Genomic DNA, 19,949 nt, shown 5'->3' on the forward strand with positions numbered 1-19,949 from the left:
CATACGGTAGTTCTATTTTAAAATTTTGAGTATCCTCTATACTGTTTTCCATAGTGGCTGCACTGGTTCAAGATCCCACCAACATTGCACAGGATTCCTTTTTCTCCACATCCAGCATTCGTTTTCTCTTGTCTTTTGGATTATGGCCAACATAATAGAAGTGAGGTGATATTTCATTGTGGTTTTAATTTGCATTTCCCTAGTGATCAGTGATAATGTATCTGTTAACTTTTCATATATCTGCTTCGGAAAAATGTCTGTTCAGATTGTTTGCCCATTTTTTAAATTGGATTATTTTGATTTTGCTGTTGAGTTGTATGAGTTCTTTATACACTTTGAATATTAAGCCCTTATCACATATATCATTTACAAATATTCTTTTCCCAATCCATATATTGTCTTTTCACTTTGCTGATGGTTTCTTTTTCTGTGCAGAAGTTTTTGCGTTTGATGTGGTCTCACTTTTTATTTTGTTGCTTGTGCTTTAGATGTACATCCAAAAGATCATTACCAAGACCCAGTTCAGGGAAATTTATTCCTCTGTTTTCTTAAAGAGTTTCATGATTTTAGGTCTTATATTTAATCTATAATCTATTTTGTGTTAGTTTTTTGTGAGCAGTGAACCATTATTCTTATTGTTGTTTTCCTATATGAAGATTGTCTTTTACTCTGACAGATTTTTAATTTTTCTCTTATCTTTGGTTTCAGAATTTTTATTTTGATGTGACATAGTGTGATTTTCTTTGTATAGTTACTGTTTAGGGTTCATTGAGTTTCCTGGATCATAGAGTTTTCTGATTTTCCTTTAATTTGGTCATTTAGTTTGGTCATTATTTCTTCCCATATTTTTCCATTCCAATTGTTCTTTCTGAAATTTCAGTTTCACACAAGTTAGACCACTTAATATTATTCTACAGGCCACTGAGCCTATGTTCATTGTTTAAAATCTTTTTTTTCTCTCTGCATTTCAGTTTGTATAATCTCTGTTGCCCTGTTGTGACAGTTATTCATTTATTGCTTCCCAGATCCAAATTTACCTTTCAATACCTTCTTTATAATAATGGATGGGATTCCTGTATCATTTCTCCTTTACACTGAGGATGATATTAACTTCTCAGTAGATAGCACTGAGGGACACTGAAAAGGAAGAGGACTTCTCTAGTTGGTCTGATGGCTGCATAGATGGTCAGTGGTGCAGATATGTGGACATTTGGTGCTGCTGTGCCCTAGCTATATGCCCCAAATGTGCAATCTCTTAGTGACCTTGCATCCCTGGGCCAGCCTGGTGATCACTTTCTTATAGCCCTCCCAGCACGCTCTAAGATTTCCAAACACAGCATCAACCTGTCTCCTTCTGTGTACTTGCCCCTTTACCCCATCACCCTGGAGGTTTGTCTTCTGTGGACCTCTTGCTGCAGACACTACACATTCACAGGCACCCACCTTCAGCAACATCCTAACTCTTTCTGTGCACCAGCTCACAGGCTGCAACTCACTTATTCCCTAAAGATATGTCTTTCACAGCCCTCCCAGTGCAGACCTGACTTGCTCTGAACGCTTGCTCACCATCTGTGGCTTACTTATATCACAGTTATTTCCTGATCACTTGGTGACTATTGACCAGCTTTGGCCTGCAAAATTCAGCAAATTCCTCTACCATCCATTGGGCTGCAACCATACCTTCTCCAACAAGTTCTGAACCTCAGTCCTCAGGAGGGGACTCTTCCAAGTTTGTCCTACTTTGTCTACCATTTATTAGTCCCAGGTTACCTTTTAGGATTATTCTACATCTTATGATCTATCATAGCTTAATTCTTTACATATATATATATATTCCCCTGTTTAAATCACTCTGTGATTTCTGTCTCTTTACTAGACTCACACTGATATACCTGTTTTCAAATTTATTGATCTTTTTTCACTGGTGTTCAATTTGCTGTTAAATCCATACAATACAATTACCATTTCATTTCATTTTATTTTGAAATGCTAACACTTCAATTGCTGTGGTTTTTATTTCTTGGTTGGGATTTGCTATTTGGTTTTTCATTGTGTATATCTTTTTCTTTTTTCTTTATGTATGTCTAAAAATTTTAATTTATATGCTCAATATTATTTGTATTACATATTTGATCTTCAATATTATTTGTATTACACATTGAGTATTATGTTGTCTTTCTTTAAGGAATGTTGTCCTTTGTTCTGGAATGCTTTATCCCGTTGAGTTTTGGTTTGATGTTTGATATGTTGTATCTAAGACTACCATAGCCCTACTCATAAAGGACAGCCTTTCTGAGAACTCACACTTCGCTCTGGCTACTTGAAAGCTTATATCTCTCAGCTCTGTCCAAATGTCTTTTTTTTTTTTTTTTTTTTCTGTTCATAGCCTCCAAGTAGCTATTCTGTACTAGATCTCATCATTCCACACATGCTCAGCTTAGTATTTGGCCAAAGAGTCAAGGGATCCTATGCAGTTTTCTAGGGTTTCTTCTCTATACAGCTTCCTTCTCTCTGGGAAACTGCTCCTCAAAAGCTACCTCATCTACCTCAGTTCCAGTCTCTGTTTCCTCAACCCAAAGAGATCATTGCCCTCTGTTTGAGCTTCAAGTGCCAGTGTTGGATTTACAAAGAGCTGCTAGATGGAAAGTAGAAGTTAATGTTGAGCACACCTTATGTGTTTCCATTCTTTCAAAGATCACAACCTCGATTTGCCAGAAAACAATTGTTTCATATATGTTGTTCAATTTTATAGCTTTTTTAAAAATGGTAAGTCTTATAACCATTTTTCTGATACAGCTGAAACTTGAAATTATTTTCTTTTAAAATGAGTTGGTGTATTTGTATGTATTTTAGACTTCCTATAGCCAGATAAAATGGTCACACTATAAAATTTAGAAAAACAAACAGAGAAACAAAAAAAAAATCATTGGTAATTGCAACATTTTGAGATAACTATTGTAACCCTTTTATATTTCTGTCTTTTTAGTATATATGTATGAATATATTTGCATACAAGTATATATAAATAAAATTGAGTTTACATAGTATTCTACTGTTTTTATAACCTGTTTTTTCACTGCAACTCTATTATGAGTACTTTTTCATGTCATGAAATAATTTTCCACAACAAACAGCAGAGCTTAATTTTAGACTATTAAATCCTTTCTGAAATGCAAATAGTACCAATAGAATTATAAACAATTTAGTGTCTGATGCAATTCTACAGTTTTTCTTCAAAATTTAAATGAAAACATTTCAAGTGAATTAATCTAGAATTTACATATACCTGTTTTATTCACTTTTTTCTGCTCATTCGATTTAGTATTTTCTATAAGCCATGTATTCTAATTGAATTTGGAAAACTGAGCTAAAAACATTTTAATTGGGTAATTTCCAGTGCCACATTGGTAAAACTGCAAAGGTTTATGCTATACAGTTCAACACATCAAACAGCCTGGTTTGGGTTCATTGCCTAAGTTACCATGGCATCTTCCAAAATCATAAAAACCTGCAATATAATTGAACCTTTAAAGGGAGGAAGCTGTCCTCAATTCAGAAGTAATAAGAGGTCAATCTTTTTCATTGCTGCCTGACTTAAAAATTTTTAGAATAGACTGAAAGTTATCTTCTCTCTCCTTTTCTCGTGATTTCCTCTCTCTTGCATACATATGCTCACAGACTTAGATGTTAAAATCATGGCAAATAGGTTTTTACATAAGTCCACATTTTTCAGTGTTTATAGGAAAGTGTAAATGAAAGAGTTCTGATGCTTCACTGCGCAGAAGCCACCTCTGAACTAATTTCACAGGCAAGACCACAGCTGCTGTTCACCCAGCTTTGAATTGGCTCAATATATCCTGTCTGTTTGGGTGAATGTTATTGACTTGCCTCATTTGTCTGTGATAACAGGATCTTTTTAGAGAAAGAGAAGGAAGGAAGGAGTGGGGATGGAGGAAATGAGGGGAAAGGAAAAAATAATAATTTGAAATTGTTACAGAGATCCAGCAGGACATTTCTCATGGTGTCTCTGTTTTGCTTAGACATTTTGGTACCATGAATCTGTATGGGTTTCACGTGTCATAATTTACTGATTACCTTAAAGAATAAATTGAGTTTTTTCATATGGACATACCCCAAACCCCAATCATTCCATCCCTTTTACTTCAGTGAAAGTAATTGGAATTTTATATAGGAGATTTCTATCCATTTAATTTTTATTCATGGTATTTTGTTCCTAAGCACCTTCTTTTATATAAGGACTGCATATTTCATCATTTAATTTTGCTTTGCTCAAAAAAAATATCAACCCAAATTACTGAAAATGACATGATTCATCATCCAAGTTAAAGGAAGTCTCCATTGACTCAAACAAAAAGACCTATATTTTTGTGGTGAAGATTAAATTTGTCAGAGACTACTGTCTGTTCAATTATGAAACAGATGATGCCATGCACAAGGCTGTCAGATTGATAACATCATGCTAACTCATTTCAAGCTATGACTTAAACCCAATATTTTAAAACATATTCTATAGACTCTAATTAATTTTAAATTAATTAGCATTTTACTTATGCTTTTTTCAAACTTGATATAAATGTTTTGTATTAAATGCATTTATACACATACACACACGTACATTACAAAAAGAAATCAAATAGTCACCACACGTCACTCAGATGTTAGCTAGAATGACCTGCCCTTTAGGATGTACATGAGACTGATTACATTTTATCTTCTATAGTTTGTGAAAAGTCTGCACGTTTCCTAAGAACTCTGCAAATTCCTACGAAAACTGGAATTTTATGATCACCTCTGTTTTGGTGGTTTAGTTCTGTTTGACCATTTTCCCATTCACACGTATGGTGTCACACACATATCAAAGTCACGTGCCCATTCATCTCAGTTCTTTCTCTTCTATTTCTGAGTGTGGGAGGTCCCAGATCTCACCTTCTGACCTCTTGTTTATCTACATTCCTTCCTTTTCATCTCGTCTAGCACGTGTCCTTAAATATCAACCATAGGCTGATGAATTAGTGTCCTAGGGCTGCTGTAACAAATTACCACCAATTTAGTGGCTGAAAACAACAGAAGTTTGTTCTCTTATGGTTCTGGAAGCCAGAAGTTCAGTATCAGTATTGCTGAGTTGAAATGGAGGAGTCGGCAGGCCTGTGCTCCCGCTGAGGTCACATGTGGGGAGAAACCATTCCTTGCCTCTCCCAGTTTCTGCGGCTGCAGGCATCCTTTGGATTGTGGCTGCATCACTACAATCTCTGCCTCCCTGATCACATTGCCTCCTCCTCTGCTGTGAGTGTGAAATCTCCCTCTGCCTCTCTAACACCTGTAATGCCATTTAGGGCTCACCTAGATAATCCAAGAGAAGCCCTCCATCTCAAGATCCTTGATAACATCTACAAAGACCCCTTTTCTTTAGATGGTGATATTTACTGGTTCCAGGGATTAGGACCTGACATCTTTGGGGGGCACTTTTCAGCTTACTAGAGGTGATAATTCAAAAGCACTTATCTACAACCTCATGTCTCAACACTCAAATTAGAATAATTAGAATTACTTGAGTCCACCAGGTCTCTTGTGATACCTCTCTGACCCCCTTCCCCTGCATCTCCCACTTGTCCACTGGGCTCCAGGCACACCAGCCTCCCTGCTCTTCTATTCTCAGGGACTTAGAACTTGCTTCCTCACCTCAGTGAGGCCTCTGCTCAAATGCCACTTCCACCGAGAAGCCGTCTCTAACTACCTTGTCTCCTACTTCATCCCCCTCCCTATCTCTCCGCTTTCTCTTCTCCTCCCTCACCTCCGTCTTTTCCTGCCATCATTCCACATTTGCCATGCATCCCCTCTTCATACAAAATCACTTTCACTTCTAAAAGGAAACTTCTAAGTTTACAGTAAGCATTTCACAATACACAAGATACATAAGAAGTTTTATGACCATGACTAAGGCAATAGAATACAGTGATTACTGGCTAATTAACAACCCAATTATCATGTAACATTTCATATACTTACAAAAGTAAAATGTATATTACAAAGACAAGCCACAGGTATCATTACGAGGAATGACATATAGCTTCACCTAGTCTATTTTTAAAATATTTCTGTGTTGAAAGAGCCAACCCTAGACACAACTAAAGTAAGAAGAAATAAATGTGTGCCTGTGGATACTAGTGTCAACCCTTTCTGAATTCTTTCTTTATTATAGGGCCCTTCTGGCTGGGACCCTGTGTGACTACAGAGGTCACACCTTCACAAAGTCAGACCTGGACAATAGGCAATTCCAAGATTCCTTATGTGTTTCATTATTTGATGCTATTTGGTTTTTTTTTTTTTTAACTGCTTTTGGGAAATATAGATCCATAAGAACTTGCAAAAATAGGATAAAGAGGTCTCCCTGTAATCTTCACCTTATTTGTTTTTTAATAGTGTTTTGTAAAAGACAGCAGCTAAGGGAATGATCATCCTTGTTGCTGAGTTTAGGGCACCTGAGATCCGGTGAACTGGTTTTAGTCCCCGTGGATATCGGGCTCAGGAGGCCTTCCCTGACCAGCCCATAGTGGTGCCCTTTCTCTGTGCTTCTGGAACATCCTGAACTCACCTTGTCAAAGAATCCAACAGACAGCACCACAATCGCTCGCTTGCTTCTCTCTTATCACTGGTGCATGACCTGTGTGAGAAGATGGAACGTGTCTGTTCTCTCTCAGACAATTTCAAGACTCTGGTAAATTCCTGGCACGAAGCGGATGCTTGGTGAACATGTGCGGCCACAGGCAAGCAGGTAACACGACTAGCCGGCTATACTGCGAGGCCAAGGGATGATCAAAATCATACTGTTTTTTAATACTCTTGTTTTATTACAGTCCAGATTTGCAAGCATTCTGTAGATACAGTCTGTAAGTTAGACTGAATTTATGTTAGTAGCTTGAAATTCACAAATGAAAAGATGAAACATGTTCAGGAATTTGGATGGTGCGGGGCTGTGGGGGGGCGTTATTGTAAATATCAAGCTGGGTGTCAGTGGCAAAGCCTGTACGGTCTCCTCTTAGAAGTCTGCAGTAAGGATTCTTAGAACAGACTGAGGCAGATACTAAGAGAAAGATAAGATCTATGATTCTTTCAGTGGTGTAAAAATGATTAAAAGTCGATAAAAAGCAGGTTTGGGGGGTTGTAAGCCATTATAATGCCTGAGCAGGAAAGATGATTCCTTCACATTAACTTCGTCTTATTGGGAGGGAGATAAATAAAAGTTCAGATGAGCTATTTTTATTTATTCTCAAGGAGAATTCATAGTCTTTACTTATCATCCAAAAGAGACCGCAGCCATCTCACTTTTGAACGAGGGCTAGGAGATCAGTGTCACCTGGGGCAGGTGTTTGCTGACTGAGACCCACAGAAAGCAAAGAGCAAAATCACAATTTATTTTGCCATTTCGAGTTACCAAGATCTCTTGTCTCTAGGTCAGGGCTGTTTTTGATAATCATGGAGCTATATCCTTACATGACTCCAAGCAGGGCAAATCTGGGTTTTAAAGAGTTGATTGTTGCTTTGACTTTTTAGAGCTATTCATTTCTAAAACCCAGAGCAAGACCCTGTAGTTACAAACTTAAGTGAATCAGACAATTGGAAAAATATACACACAAAGAACGAGACCCACTGGGAACAAAAGCGGCTCCACTTTGTAACACTATAATCTATAACTTGCATAGCTACAAAGGGGGCAGTGGATCCTAAATTATCCTTTTTTTTTTTTTCTTGTTGAAATCACAGTGCATAAAGTCATCTCTTAGGCTGAGAAGCCGGCAAGTGTCTGATGCTATTTCTTCCTACATAAGGAATGGTTTCTGAAAAGATTATTGCTGAGTGACCCGACACCCCTCACATGGCATGGATGCAGGCGTTATCAGCCTTTGGTGAAGGGCTATTGCCACTCCCAGCTGCTCGTGGTTCCTCATGCTTGCTGCACTATCAGCGTGAGGTTTACTGTGGAAACCAAGCCACCCTACGGCTGACTGCTGAGTGCCGGCCCCTCCTATCAGCTCTGCTGTCTCTCAGTGAATGACAGCTATGCCACCATCTCCAGACGGCCTCCCTCTGTCCTTGAGAGACTCTCTCCAGCCACAGTGCTTGTGCCGGCGGACCCCAGAGGCTCGGGTTCAGCCACTTCTATGCGTTATTGATTGTTGGGCCATGTTGTTTGTCTCCCGCTATGTCTCCCCGGATAATTTTGGATTAGTAAATGCAGAGAGTTCCTAGTTTATATCGGGGCTGTGTTTCAAAGTTAACTTGTAAATCTATTGGAACTTTGAGAAAAATTTCCTCTGGAAACAAAGGAAAAAAATGTTGGTTAAGTCCTCTAGGCAGCCTATAAAAGGGCCACGTGGTAGAACTGAAATAATATAGATCTACAGTGAAAAAACAAAATACTGACATTGATGCAAATGTATTTATTTCAAGTTACATATGATAAATATTGGGCCCCAGACTGTATAACCCCATTAATGAAAGCCAGATGAGAGAGGCTAGGACAGGCCAGGGCAAAATTTCAAACCATAAGCCCCTAGGCCCCATGGAGGCTCTAGGAAAAAAAAATCTAGTAATGTTGAGAAAAGGCAGTATTTGACTGTATTCGAAGAAAATGAAACAGCACTAGGGTCAGACGTGAGTTAACTGTGGACGTGCCAGGAGATTAGAACGGTGTAGCAGTGTGGTTGATTTCAGGATAATTATGTGCCTGCTAACGCATAAGAATGCCGTGGCCAGTGATCGTGGCAGCAGAGGGAGCGAGTGCAGACAGGCTTGGGGATCTGAGAACCCCACCCCTACCTGGTGACCCCCGAGAAAGCAAGCAAGCATATCATGCTCTAGCAAGAAAGGTTCTCTCACTAAAGCTTGTCTTTAGGACCGTGTTTCCTAAACTTTCCTGACCATGAGAATTACCTGAACCACCTGCCAAAACGCAGATTCCCAGGTCTTCCTTTGAGACTAACTGAATCATAATCTCATAATCATGAGAATTACTAATCAGCATACAGCAACACCAGTGATGAAAATGTCACTTTACTTCTTTGGTCCTCCTCCCTAAAGCCCATGATTAGCCCGGTCTAATCATGAGAAAAACATCGGATGAATCCAAAATGAGAGGCACTCTGCAAACTATCTGACTAGTACTTCTCAAAATCGTCAAGGTGACCCAAAGTAAAGGCATGTCTGAGAAACTTGTTTCTGGTTTCTTGTTAACAACATATAGTTGGATCTTGTTTTATTATCCACTCTCTAATAATCTGTCTCTTTTAGTTAGTGTATTTAAACCATTCACATTTAAAGTGATTGCAGGATAGTTGGATTAATATCTATCATGTGTGTAACTTTTCTCTTCATTTGTTCTTTAATTTTTTTCTGTCTTCTTCTGCTTTGTCTGGTTTTGTTGTTGTTGTGGCCTCTCCCGTTGCGGAGCAACAGGCTCCGGACGTGCAGGCTCAGCGGCCATGGCTCACGGGCACAGCCGCTCCGCGGCATGTGGGATCTTCCCGGACCAGGGCACGAACCCGTGTCCCCTGCATCGGCAGGCGGACTCTTAACCACTGAGCCACCAGGGAAGCCCTGCTTTCTCTGGTTTTGACTGAGCATTTTCCGTGCTTCTATTTTATGTTCTCCTAACTATAACAATTATAGTTAGGAGAATCATAAAATTTTTCTTCAGTGAAACTCAGTTTCTATATCTGTAAAATGAAATACTTCCTAGATTGTAGATGTCTTGTAGGAATTAGAAATAATGTAATCAGCCATATATTAACTTCTCATTCCTTTTGTTATAGCTTATGCTTACTCAAGATTGGGTGTGTCCAAGCACTAAATCTGTACTGGCTCACTCCATCTACATACAGTTTATTGAAATAGAAACTAATTCTATATAAATGAAGAAATGAGGCACAGAGAAGTTACGTAACTTGCCTCAGGTCACACAGCTGCTAAATGATGCAGCTGGCATTTGAATCTAGGTAATGTGGCCCCAGAGTCTACGCTCACCTTCTACACTCTGAAGGGGAATTTCCATAGTGTGTTTAGAAGGCAGTGAGTATGTTGATTTGATTGATCAGTGGTTTTGTGTTGGGGTAAAGTTGGAGAAAAAGTAGCATATATTCAAAATACATTAAATTGAATAATAATACAGGATTGAGATCTTCTTAGAAGCAACGTCTGTATAAAATTGAAAAGTACAGTTGTTTAAAAATCTGTATACATGGGACTTTTAGCCAGCTGAAATAAATTGGACTTCAACTGGAGAATTTGTTTTATACGTGGATCTTCCCCAGGAAATCCAAGCTGGGATTCAGCCTTCTTTGCAACTTTTATTAAATAATCTTTTGTATGTATTAGAATAAATTATAAATGCTGAATTTGTTTAAACTATTCTGAATTGGCTAAATTTCCTTTATATAACTCTATTTATTTAACCTGCAAACCTAGTTTGGCTACATTCATTAAGAAAAGATATTTTAATTCAATCAGCCATTTTCCCCCAAATGTGATAGTGATAAGTCATTTTGAATTACTTGCTTAAATGCTTAAATGCAAAAGGGAAATGTAACTTATGTAAGGCTAATGCATAATTCTGTTTTTAACTAAATATTTAGAAAACCATCTACACAAAAATCAATTAGTTATAACTAATTTCATATTAGTGCCTGGCAATACATTATTTGCTGCTTAGGTAACAGTCATAGTTATCTCTCTGTTATGTTAATAACAGCTTTATTGAGATTAGTATTCATTATTAAAGCATTCTCTAATGGAATTAAAAACTCAATATTAAGAGATTTTTGAGAACTATCTTAAATGCAAAAAATGATTTTATTAAATATGCTGAACTGAAAACTCTCTGGCAATACAGCAAATTGTCAAAACTAAATTCCCTTTGCAGTAGCCATTTAGGTTTTATTTGCCACTGCACTGCAAACCATGTTAAAGCAGATGCCGAATCAGATGGCAAGATTTCTACGTGTTTGTATTCACGATAAGTATGTAAAGACTAAAACTGGTTTCAAAAGCACTCTGAACAATGATTTAAAATCAAAATGCTTCTTGTGCTTAATGGAATAATGTTCTACTAATAGAGTCTTTTTGTTGCTTACTGTTTAGAGAATTCCAAAAGACTTTCCTGTATCCAAAACATTATTGGAGTTCCTTAAATGAGACCTGGGATACAATCTGTTCAGATACTTTCATTATACAAAAGAGCCATCGCTGTAAAATGCATGGCTCCATCATAACCTAATACAACACAGTGATTTGCAATATGGAGATTACCACTGTGATTTGATTCATTTATTCTCAGTAACAGTTGTTAATCAGCTCATTAAGCAAGTATTATACAGAAGATTTCAACCAGGGGAACCTCTTAAAAACCACTAAATATCTTCTTTTGCTGGGGGAGGAAAGGGGAAATAGGTTTAATGCCAGAGGAGTAGCCTATAAATATGGCAGTTTTTCAGCTATGGCAAAGTTTTAAATAATTATACCTTTATAAAACTGTAAATACTGAGCACTTTGTGCCTTTTCCAAAAATGTGTTCACAGCCAGAAAACTCCTCCCTTTTGGCCTTCCTGTATTCTGCAACTATGTTGATTTTGAGATGTAGAAGGAATTCTAGCCCTGCATCTCACACCTCAGCAACATGCTCATGCTTTTTCTTGCTTCTATAGCATGTAATTCAATAATGTATTTCAGGTACTTGAGATCTTGAGGATTAAACTTAAATATAATTTTAGTATTGTATTAGTTGATTTTCGGCAACTTATTTTATCGTGAAACATGCAATATGTAAATGCCTGTGAGTGATGATAAGCAAGTTAAAGTTCTTTGACAATAACAAAAATTCACTACTTGCTTCCCAGTTTACAAAGAAATTTCAAGTGCGTGACTTAATCTGACCCATACGAAACCTGGAAGGACGTGACTATTAGCCTAATATTTCCCACAAGAAATCTGAAGTTCAAGTTAAGTGACTTGCCCAAGTTGAAAAGTTTGCATGTTCAAAACTACTGTATATAAAATAGATCAACAGCAAGATCGTGCTATATAGCACAGGGAATTATATTCAATATCTTGTAATAAACGATAATAGTAGAGAATATGAAAAAGAATATATGTATATATGTATGTGTAACCGAATCACTTCGTTGTACATCAGAAACTAATGCAACATTGTAAATTAACTATATTTCAATTTAAAAAAAAGAAAAAAAAAGAAATCTTTGTATGTTCACGTCTTACAATGACAAATCCCATGCCTTTTCTACTACGACACTGATTTTCCCAGTAACTAGGCAAAAGCTAGCAATCTTGCTAAGAAGTGTCTTATCTATACCAGAAGCAGGAGTTTTTTTTTTTTTTTTTTTGCGGTACACAGGCCTCTCACTGTTGTGGCCTCTCCCGTTGCAGAGCACAGGCTCCGGACGCACAGGTTCCGCGGCCATGGCTCACGGGCCCAGCCGCTCCGCAGCATGTGGGATCTTCCCGGACCGGGGCATGAACTCGTGTCCCCTGCATCGGCAGGCGGACTCTCAACCACTGCACCACCAGGGAAGCCCAAGCAGGAGGTTTTAAGCACAAGGGTAAGAGAGGTATTGTTAATGCTTAGGAGGGAAGTGGTATAAAATGAAACTTCAAGAAAAGCTTCCATTCAACATTATTTACTTTTGGAAGCACCACTATGTTTACACTTTCCCAATACACTGTGAAGTCATCTGTCTAGGGTCAAGCAAACTAAATGACTGAGTAGGCTTATTGGATTAGGGCCAATCAAGCATGAGCCTGAAATTATAACCCTGATACCAGCATCTTCCACCACTGTAGGAGCAATGGCTCATGAAGCATGATGAACACTTGAAGTGTTTCCCTTCTGAAATGAGGAGACAGTTTTTTCTAATTGCTTGGCCATGCATGCACTCCATGTGTTCTTTGTGATCCACCTGGCCACTTCTGTCTCTTAAGGGGTCTAAGGACAGACACTGAAAATAAGCTCATGGTTTGCATGAAAAACAGGATATTGATGAATTCCAAATAAACCTACCCATTTGTATAAACTAATCCAAGTAGGCATTTGCTAATGCAATTTAATTTAATTTCAGGTTCCCATGTATTGATTGAATTGATCTGTATTAATTTAGATTCGTCAGTGGCTGGACCTACTGTGTATTAGTTCTGTTCTTTGTCAGCCTTTAATTTCAGTGAATAGTATCTCAGACATCGCAAATGAGCAAATTAAAGTGTTAATTGGTAACAATATAAATATGTAATATTGCTTTACTATCTGCTTTAAACAAACATACAATATCACACTTACAAATTTATTTACACTCCTTTTTTTCCCAAAGAATTTCAGCCTACATATATAAGGCACAACTTTTTATGTTAACAAAATGGAAACAGGAACAACGTTGTAGGAAAAATTAGCCTCCCAATGTTGATGAGGACTGTGTTTCTACAACCTTTTGACATCATACCATATCCACCTCTGTCCTCAAATATAACTTTAATGGAACAATAAAGCTATAGCTTCTTATCAGGCTCTATGGTGCTCTGTCATATTTCTAGAGGAAAAAAAAAGATAGTGTTAAAATTTCCTAAGTGGCCACTGAGCATTTCCTTTCTGTATTTCTGTATTCCATTTGCTATGCTGTCATGCTTTTATTGCAAGTTACATTTTGTCCTCTATATTATAGATGTTGTAGTTCCCCTTGACTCTTGATCAAACCAAAAGCTAACATTCCATAGGGTATACTTTGGAAAATTCTGTCTTAGAGGAATAGCCCATCAAGAAACTAATTTCTCAGGACTTCCCTGGTGGTGCAGTGGCTAAGAATCCGCCTGTCAATGCAGGGGACACAGGTTCGAGCCCTGGTTCAGGAAGATCCCACATGCCGTGGAGCAACTAAGCCCGTGAGCCACAACTGCTAAGCCTGCGCTCTAGAGCCCTCGAGCCACAACTACTGAGCCTGTGTGCCACAACTACTGAAGCCTGTGCACCTAGAGCCTGTGCTCCACAACAAGAGAAGCCACCATAATGAGAAGCACGCACACTGCAATGAAGAGTAGCCCCCGCTTGCCGCAACTAGAGAAAGCCCGTGTGCAGCAATGAAGACCCAATGCAGCCAAAAATAAATAAATGAGAAAGTTTTTAAAAAATTAAAAAAAAAGAAAGAAACTAATTTTTCTTTCCATATTGTTCCAGAGATGCCACAGGCCACATCATTGCCAGTTCTGGTATGTGGATCTCATATAGCCATTGAGCATGTGAAGTTACGTAGCTGTTGTGAAGACAGTCAAATTCAGACCAGAAACCTATACAAATTCTTCTGCAACTTGGTGAATGGCGCAAAAAGATTAAAGCATGTTTTTCAACTCTGGGAAATCAAATCAAGATGGCTTTGTGAATGTAAGAGCTCAGAGGTACTTTGTCCTTGCATGGAAGTTTAGCATGTTTTCCTCATGAATCAGGAAATGCAAAGGATAAAAGGACATGGAGTGGGAGGAATTTTATTTAATTTAAAATCTATATCTCTTGAAGGCAAACCTTATAGCCTAAATAAAATAATGGAAAAGGTACTTTGCATCCTGAGTCTTCTCCTGGCACACCTTCAACGTCAGGAGGCATATTCCAGCTTGTCTGTTATATCTAGAAGGATGCCATAATTTGACTTATCTAGCTAGTATTATAGACTCATGTAATACAATTATATATTTATCACAGCTGTTTGAATAAGACCATTAAAACTTATATTTCATCTGAGCTGACAAATACCACAACTTACCATTTTTTATTATTGTAAAATTTCTAGACCAGTCTGTCTGCAAAAGCTAGTCTAAGACTAAATGGACAAATGGTATGTTGTTGCTAGAGATACTGGGTTCGAACTTTGGGGAGAAACAGCCCAAGGATCTAAGATTAAAAATAAGATCAATTGCCAAAATGGAAATCTGGCAGATTCCACCTGGGTGGAAGCGTTCTAACTCAGAACTTCAGGATGGGATATGTAGAATAAATAACCAATAAAAATACTATTAAGATAGGGTTACTGGAGGACTCTCTAGTTTATCTAGAATACAGGGAGTCTCAGAATCGGAGATTTATCTGGTGTAACCCATTTTTCAAGTGGACTCCTTCAGGCTTCAGTGAAATACAACTCATGTAGAATCATGTAACAATAATGCCCTCCATTTCAGAGAAACAGTAAGGATTGCTTAAACTTATCTAGGCTAACTGGTCATTTGCTGAGATGGTTATATACAGGGAGGACTTTATCAACTAAAACTAAACCCAAATGAAACCCTCAATTAATTGTAGTTCATTGTGCTTCCACTTTTAGGAAAAATAGGTCAAGTCATAAGAAAACAAGCTGAGATCAAAGGTTTAGTTAAAAAACAATTTTTAGAATTCACTCTATGTTTTTCTAAATCATCAAAAAGGAATTCATTTTATCCCCAATTATATTCATCCTCAGCTAACAAAGTTTCCTAACATATTTTGAGTGATTTTCCACAAAGGAAGAAGCACAATGTTATATTAGTGAGGACGCTTTCACAGAAAACCCAGCCGGGACTGGTACCAGCCAGGACTGGTACCTAAACCCCACGTGGATTAAGAACGGTTGGATCCAGCTCATTGTGACTTGCGCTCCATCTTTTGGCTCACATTTATTCATTTAACTTGACCCTCAGACCTTGAGTTGTGACAAAAACAGTTGCCAGCAGCCCCATAACCCGCTTCTCCCAAGTTCAGATCCAGAGGAAGGAGTTGGTACTTCTTTCTCAGCAATCGCAATAGCCCCAGATTACACCTGATTGGATTCAATTGAGTGTCTGTGCCTAGGAGATTATGACTTTTGGATTGGCCAGAACTGGGACAGCAAAATACTAAACATCCACTAAAGTTATTAATTATTCTTTGGGCTCAATGACAAAGGAGCTCAAAGACTCGGTTTTTATGAGTATTTTTATCTTTACACAATACCTGGCACATAGTAAATACCCAATAAATGTCTCCTTCACTGACGTGAACTTGAATTTTTTCATTAATTAATAACTATAAAAATACTATATCTCTTGGGAGAAAAGTCTGACCTTACACTGGTAGCAAAATACCCAAATAAACAGTAATGAAAGTCAGTGATTGCATGGGATCAGAACACTGTGTCTTAAGGTGCTTTCCATGGAACATTCGGTCCTTGAAACGTTCTGTGAGGAAATGAGATTGGGAAAAGATGATTGCCACATCCCTCTCTTGTAGATACCCAAGAATTATTACCTTAGTAAGAATCCCAAGAATCTATGAGTAATAAAGACCACTTTCCTTTGTTATTCAAGTTTCTCAAATTTACATGTCAAAGAATGTGTTTGTCATAGAATTCACCTTGGGAGGCAACAGGCTGGAATTTTACAAGGCAAGGCTAGAGTGATGGCTGTTGGAGCGGTTGGCTTAGGTGGGGAAGAGTGGGTTTTTGGACACATGATGCCATTAAGGAAAGTTTTTCAGACAATGCAAATGTTCAGAAGTGGGAAGTTATTTAAATTAATTATTAAAGAAGGGAACACTATAAAACCACAAAAATCATAAACTTCTATATTTACGATCATGAAAAGAAGCCAGTGGTACATGATGTATATAGATTATAAAATAAATGCATACTGTCTCATTGCCTTTTCTTTATAAAAAATGAAAAAGTAGATATTTGTATGCAAAAAACATCTCTAAATTTGTCCAAAATAAGATAACAAACGGTGGGGGGGGGAGGGGATTACTTATGGTAAGTTTTTATTTTCTTCTTTGAACTTCTTTCCGTTTTCAGGATGTCTGTGTGTAAAATTTTTTGAGTTATTTTAACTTGTCCAAAAACTTACTATTAAGTATTATTGTACTACTTCTCATGACTTCTCTCTTTCTAATTTGAACATTAGTATCAGCACTTCTAACATCATGAAAAATTTCAAACTCATAAGCCTTTATTCTTTTCTCAAAAATAAAACTACTTCTAGGTGCTACAGAAGTCAAAAAAAAAAAAAAGGCTCGTAGGCAGAGCACTTCAAAAAGTCCTCAACCGATTCATTTTTTTAGCTGCCTCAGTACCAGATTTCAATACAGCACATGAATCAGGACAACTTGACATTATCAGTCCAATAGAGATGTCAAAAGTATAGGGTGCAATTAGGAGCTGAAAAATAACAAAGTGATGGAATATCTTCAAATCACAGCAGAGATTATAATAGCACTTGACACCAGCCACCTAATGAAGCTGATTGAACTATTCAATGGCTTTTATTTCAGGGATGAAGGGGTTGGGGGTTGGGGAGGACCTTCCTGGGCAGTGGAAAGATGGAATCACTGACAGAATAGCTCAGAAGGAGTTCTCTTCAAACTGCTGAGTTGGAATAATGCTGTCACGCTCTGGGGTCAGCATAGGCTTGAGCTGTGCCCTGTCAGGTCAAGGATGCAGCAGGTAGCTGGGATGGGATGTGATGCTTATATCCAGATCTGGGAGATAAGATCAGGCCTTTATCATCCACCATAATGGAAAGCTCCAGAGACAGTGGAAGCTTCTCTCTCAGTCTCAAATTCTTTTCTCCATCTGATGTTATATCTGGATAAAGACAGAATTCCCAGGTATGACAGAAACAGGCAGTGCTGGCATGGAAATAAATGACATAGCCTTGGTAGGAGTCAGATCAGCAAAAGTGTGTTGGGATCAGTTCTTACCTAGAAGTCTGATAACTGTTGGGTGGGCAAGTGCTGAAAAGATATTTTTCCTTTGATATTTTATTATGAAAAATTTCAAACTATAATAAAGTTGAGAGAATAATACAGTGAGCACTGATACACCCATAACCTAGATTCAGCAATTGTTTGGTATTATCTTACATGATTTATTTTGATAGATATTCAATCTTTTTCTCTATGTTTTTCTGAACCACTTGAAAATGAGTTACAGACATCATGACATTTCACCTCTAAATTCTTCGGTATGCATCTCCAAAAATGCACTCCTCCCTGTACAAACGCATGCCCATTATCATACTTGATAAAATTAACAAAAAAACCCTAAGATCATATAATCTTCTTCCCTATGCAAATTTCATCAGTTGTTTTGCTTTTAAAAAAAATGTCTTTTAAAACTGGCCTTTTGGAACCAAGATCCAATCAAAGTTCTTACACTGCATTTGGTTATATCTCTTTAGTCTACTTTTATCTGAAAAAAGAGCCCCTGCATTTTTTTTTAACCTAATGAAATTAACTTTCCAGTGAGTCCTGACCTGTTGTCTTGAAATGTTCCACATTTCAGATTTGTCTTATTGTTTCTTCCTGATGTTTTACCTTGTCTCTTTCCATTATATTTCCTATTAAATGGCTAAAGGTTTAATTAGATTCATATTAAATATGTTTAACAGAATATTTCAGACATGAAGCTGTGTACTTCATATCAGGAAGCATATAAAGTAACATTGCCCCTTATTGCTAGTGACACTAGTTTGATCACTTGAGTTAGGGATTAAGATCACTTTACTGTAAACTACATCTTTCACTTTGTAATTAGCAAGTAATCTGTGAGTGTGTATATAGATCCTATGCAACTATCCTACTGTAATTGATATTTTATCCATTGATGACTGGTATCTGAATCAATTATCTATTAGGAGTTTCAGAGTGAGTTTCTACTTTTATCATAAGTTTTACATTTATTGGATGATAACATTGAAGGATATAACAGATTTCAGGGTCTCTACAATGCAGCATGAATGATGTCCAGACCACAGCAGGGAATTAGTTGACATACAAAAAAACAAAATATGACCCAGACTCAAGAGAAAAGGAAAGCGTGGAGACCAACCCTGAGATCCTGGAATTACAGGTAAGAGTTGTAAAGCGGCTAATACAATTATTAAGAACATATATAAAGACATACTCATGATAAACAATTAGAAAATCTCAGCAGAGAGATAGAAACTCTTCTTAACTATTAACAAGAATGAAAAATGAAGAACAAACTTGGAAGACTAACAGTTTCAGATTTCAGAACTTACTACAATCAAGAGAGTAAGATACCAGCATGTGAATAAACATCTAGATGAATGAAGAAAATTGAGAATTCAGATTGCCTTTGGGGATGATGAAAATGTTCTAAAATTAGTTTGTGGTGATAGTTGCACAACTCTGTAAACTTATTAAAATTCATTTCCTTGTATATAGTTAAAATGAATAAATTTTATTGGATGTAAACTATACCTCAATAAAGGTATTTGAGAAAGATTTAAATGTAAGTTCTAGAACTGAAACTACAATTTAAAAAAATAATGTATTGGTGATGGCAAAAGAATCAGTGAGCTTGGAGATACATCAATAGAGGTTATTTAACAATAGGAAAAGAAAAAGAAAAAAATTAACAGAGCCTCTGTACCTGTGGGTTAATATCAGAAGTACAGTTGGAGTCCCAGAAATAGAGGACAGCAAAAAGAAGGAAATATATGAAAAAATAATAGCCATAATTTTCTAAATATGATGAAAGACATAAATTACAGATTCAAGAAGCTGAGTGAATCCAAGCAGACTAGACGCATAAATATAAAGAAAACTACATTACATCCTAGACACGTGAGTCAAACTGCTGAAAACCAAAGCTAAAGAAAAAAAAACTTGAAAACATCCAGAAATACAACAATATAGAAAATAATAGGAATGATTAGTCTTCTCATTAGAATAAAGGTCAAAACACAGTGGAATGATATCTTCAAGGTGCTAGAGGGAGTGGAAGAGAAACCAAAACCCAAAATTATATGCACAGTAAAAATGTCCATTATAAATAAAAGAAAAATATAGAAATTTGCACATAAACCAGGCCTAAGAGAATTCATCATCCTCAGACCTGTACTACAAAGAATTGTAA

Source organism: Orcinus orca, chromosome 12 (genome assembly GCF_937001465.1).
Source record: "Orcinus orca chromosome 12, mOrcOrc1.1, whole genome shotgun sequence".
NCBI lineage: Eukaryota > Metazoa > Chordata > Mammalia > Artiodactyla > Delphinidae > Orcinus > Orcinus orca.